Source organism: Chrysemys picta, chromosome 1, assembly GCF_011386835.1.
Source record: "Chrysemys picta bellii isolate R12L10 chromosome 1, ASM1138683v2, whole genome shotgun sequence".
NCBI lineage: Eukaryota > Metazoa > Chordata > Testudines > Emydidae > Chrysemys > Chrysemys picta.
The window spans coordinates 310,636,380-310,641,620 of NC_088791.1; positions in this window are offsets into that span (position 1 = coordinate 310,636,380).

Sequence of the window (5,241 nt, forward strand, 5' to 3'; positions counted from 1 at the left end):
CTTCTCCTTCAATTGCCTCCCTCTTGGTATTTTATTCCATAAAGTCATTGTATAAAAGAGTTTCACCTAATTTCCTTGTTTACTTCTCATTGCCCATCAATTCTTCTTTGCGGCAGGGGCTTGTCTTCCTATGTGTCTGAATTGCATCCAGCATCCTGGTGCTGTAAGTATAGTAAAATGATAATATCCCTTGTTCTTTTTTAAAAATAATTTACTGTGGTAGCTGGAGTTAAGTAACTGTTCTTATTTTTTTTTCTGTGTACTGGACCTCTAAATTTCTAGGAGACTGCATGAAGGAGCAGGAACAACCTATCACAGAAGAGAGACAGTGCTTTTTCTAAGGGAAACTTTTATTCTTTCTAGTTTTGTTCTTTGTCTGCTCTTCTAAAACATAAGTAATTTAGATTGAAAGACACGACTGTTTGTATGGAAAACATAATACTAGTATCCACATTTTGTATCAGCTTATTTATCCTTGTATCAATTATTGAATAGGCAAAGTTAAAAACAAACTAGATTTCCTGAGACATCACATCAGCCATCAAGGAAAGTTTCTATAATAGCATCCTTCTAGTGGGCATACTGAATGCTTTTATCATTTTTCTGGTAGTCCAATAAATGCATCTTGGAGCAGCTCCAGACTCTAATTAATTCACAGTAGGATGCTCATAATGATCACCGTGGATCAGAAAGGTCAAGACTTTGCCTGTGCCTTTAAAACATCAGTAAAAATAAAATTCATGTCTCTCACAAAGGTCACCACAAGCAAAATGTACAACATGAGCCTCTCTCAACCAGTCTCATGCTCCCTGCTGATTATCATTATTTTTGCAGTTACCTTAAGGATTTAAAAATTTAATCCAAAAACTAAAGGGAAGTAGTGTTTCAGTGTTTGTCAGCTATGTTGGAAACAGAATATTAGATAGGTAGATAGATAGGATAAGTCAGAAAAGTGAAATAGGCACTGTAAACATGTAGTCTTTCACTGATGAGGACACTGATTTAATTAATCTCGTTTGATTCTTAGCAGGACTAAGATAGGAAAATCCAGATTGAAAAACATCTGTTGCGCAGTTGTTAGAATAGTAATTCAAGGTAAAAGGCTAGAAAATGAGGCAGAATATTAATCCAGCTCCTTTTTAAAGGGAATTAAAAAGTACTGTCTCCATGACCAAAACAAGAGAGAGGCTGAGCAATCACCAATTTACAGGAACATGGTGATCTGTAAAGGATTAAAGAAGACACAGCACTAAGGTCAGTTACTTAAAGGTTGCAGAGAATAGCTTTTATAGCTGATTCTTTGATTATAGTGCTCTCTAATCCTTTATTAAACAGCTGATTATTCATTTCTTTGTTAACCTCTAGTCAGCACCCTGGACAGTTCACGCCTCCCTTAACTATATACTGCACTACAAATTGAGATAGCTGTTTTCTAAAGCCAATCTTTCTGATTTTTTTAATGTTTACAAAGCACACTCATATACATTAGTAGATGGTATGTACATCATGATATTGTTATGACAGGAACCCAGATAAGTTTAAAGATAATGCTGCTGTTCTATTGTTTACCCACCTCACTATCATAATACCACTTAGCATTATGGCTGGTGATATGAAAGCAAATATTGTTTCTCATGTTACACACTGATCTGAGACTCTTTTGTAACTAGTGACATCAGTTAAAGGAGATTTAAACAAAACAAATAGCTTGTGGGCTCAATTCACTCCCCGGGTTGCACTGGCAGAAGCTGGCGCAGTCCTCCAACTGGAATAAATCTTCCAGGAGTGGGGGCAGAGCGGTGCTGCACGGGGAGTCCCAGAGCCAGGCAGAGCTACCCCACTAATGAGTAGGGTGAACCTGGTGGAAGGTGGTGCCACCTTGGCTGAGAAGCCCTGATTCAACACCACCCAGGCACCCACAGACAGCCTTACTGTGGAGTTCCTGTGAAGCCATGCTCGGGGGCAGGGTCACAGTCCTCCTTATGGGTGAATCACCCTCTAACACAGCTGCTCCCACAGGCACACAGGCTTGGAAACTACATGCATGGGGTGTCTCTGACCCTGGCTGCTTACGTCTGGCCAAGGACAGAGATATCTGATGGCACCATGGGGATGCTTTCCGACTGCAGTGGGAGAGTGAAGTTATATTGCTGTCAGGGTTTCCTTGGTGTTAGTTTGCATCATTACCAATTTTAAATGCAGGGGAGCTTGTTCCTTTCCTTTGGTTCCCCCCCCCCCACATCCCCATAGCATGTAAACAAAAAGAAATCATAATCCCTCATTAACATGTATGCAAATCAATACTAAACATCTACAATGGGCTCTTGACCTGACCGGCAGTAGTCACTCTCTAGGAGTTCTGCTGTTAGATTATTAATGTTCTGTTATATGAATGCTTCACCACAAGGCCTGTTTCAACACTTTTTATTTTTATGTATTCATTTAGGACCCATATATTTGCACTAGGGACATGTACAGGGAAAGCAATGACTAATCTTGCCAAGTATCAGAGGGGTAGCTGTGTTAGTCTGGATCTGTAAAAAGCGACATAGTCCTGTGGCACCTTATAGACTAACAGTTAGTCTATAAGGTGCCACAGGACTCTGTTGCTTTTTACTAATCTTGCCAAATAAACCAGTGAAAAAGGAAAACTTCCTCATCCAATTGACCCATCAATACTATGAATAACCATCCCCCTTAAGCCCATAAGCACTTTCCTACTCCTCCCTTCTCACGAGCCTGGGGAAACAGATAGGTCTTGTAGTGTGCCATGAAGGTCAGCAGACTTTATGGCTTGTATCTTTATTTACTGCATAAGATTTACAGCCAAGGCTCCATTATATTTGCTGCAGCTGTCATGCCCTTTGAAAAGGGCATTGTGAAATGTTTTTGTAAGATGGATATTTTGGAGGCTGGCAATTTTAAGGAGGATATGAGGAAGGCACCAAAAGGAAACCAAATAATGCACATTTAGCCAAGTCCTCTGAAAAGAAAACACAGACCAACCAATGTGATGCACAAATTGAGGCTGACTCAGGGGGTCTAGTCATACAGACTCCTCTACTCCTACCACTCAGCTAATCAAAACGTCATTATCACTGTACTGAGAGGTATATCTCGCATTCATATTGCCAGAAACCCTGAGAGCCAAATTCTGTTCTAAATTACACTGATGTAAATCCAGAGTAATTCTATTAACGTCAATGGAGCTACTCTAGATTTACATTAGTGTAACTGAGAGCAGATTATGGGCTGGTGATTTTACTGTTCTGTCATTTACATTTTAAGATAAAAACACTTGCATCACAGGTAATCCACCCTGATATTTCTGTACATGAAAAAGAAAATTAGTCTCTTTAAAATGGTGAAAATCAATAAGAAAATATTGATTCATGTTAAAAGATAATTTGGCATATGGTTGTGATATCCCATTATTTAGATTGGGAGGAGCCAGCTTCAGGGGCCAGAAAAACACAAGATACAGCTTCCAGGGACCACCAGACACTGAAGATGTCATTAGACTGCTTGCTGCTTTCACTCTGACCATTATTGCCCTGTAGCTCCCTCCAACCTCCTCACTCAGTCTCTTCATTTCAGGCTCACTCCACCTGCCCAGCATGCTCCCTTCTGCCATCTCCCCTTTGCTCTCCTTCCTTCTATGTCCTCTTTCTCTTCCTTTGTCTTTCCATTCAGCTAGTCCCCTCCTAATTAAACCCCATCCAAGGAATCTAAAAAAAATTAAACTCACAATTTCCTCCCACACCCCATAAATACCCAGGGAAGTAAACTAACAAGACATCTGAAAACTATCACATTGTTCACAGTGCTTGTATGGTATAGTCCTTTCTCTGACCCTTTGTGTCTCTTGTCTACTCAGATTGTAAGGTCTTTAGAACGGAGAGTTTCTACTGCTCTGTTTGTACTGTACAATCTCAGTTGGCCCCAAGATGTTATAAATAGTATTTGTAATTCCTCTATTTTTAAATTAAGCTGTGATCTTTATTAAAGATCTAGGTAGATGGATTGTGATATAGTGATTCATATAGTAAGTATCATCTCACTGTTACATTGTACTTCTGCCACTCCATTATATCCATCTATTGTCTTCCATCATATACTTTGATTATAAACTCTTTGAACAGGGGCTCTTTTCATTACATGGGTGGACAGTGTCTAGCACAATGGGGCCCTGATCCCAGATGGAGGCCTGTAGGCAATACTACAGTATAAATAATAATGAGCTGCATCAGTCTGCTCCGTACCCTACTAACTCCATCACTAGCTGAACTTCTAACCATTTGGGTGTTCTCCCATTGCTGTAATAAGGTGACTTGACAGGGACAGACTATACACTGCTGTTGTGCACTGCTAGAAGTGCTGTCATGTAGGTAAGACATGGTAATTAATATTCCCTTGGCCCTTTTCTTATTAGTAGAGGTATAAAAAAATCACAGTATCCTAACTATTTGAGTAATTACACTCTGCCATCGTAAATTCCTCCTGATATTTCAATGAGCTGTAGTATTTTTCACTTCCAGTCCTAAACTTTGTGAAACTTTCCTATGCAGGATTAAACAACTGATTATTTTTTCCCCAGAGGTGACTTTCAGGTATGTACATAAAGTGACATTACATAATTTAGGAACACAGACTACCATGAGTTCTGTTTTGGCATCTTAGAAAAGAGAAGGAGCATTGCTAAGCTGCTGGGTTGTGATGTTTGACAGGAAAGCTTCACATATAATAAGCTATATGTGATCTGCTCCAGACAAATAGAATCCGGGTTGAGTCACAGCACCACAATGTTAGAATTCCCTCTGAGACATCTTTCCACTTGGCTTCCTGTGACGGCGTTGGGACTCATCACCGCAGCACCTCCTTCTCTTCAGTCCAGGAATTAGCTCTTAATAGTCCGGTGTGCCCTCTGCTGGCAGTATTCCATCCATCTCTTGTCCTCCATTGGCATCTGGACCCACGTTGCTCCCCACTCGGCGGCATCCTCTTCATGACACTGACTTCTGGCCGTGCCCCTTAGTCCACCTCACCCCCTTCCAGGGGGGGGGGTTAACAACAGTGGCCACCCACAACCTCAGTCTAGCCCCTGGCTCAAAGGCTGGTTGCAGTCTGCTCTGACTGCTTCTCCACCACCAGGTCCAGTACAAGGGGGAAGGGGGGGACCCAGGCCCACCCACTACTCTGGGTCCCGACCCAGGACCCTCTAGTGGCAGCCTCCCTGCCTCT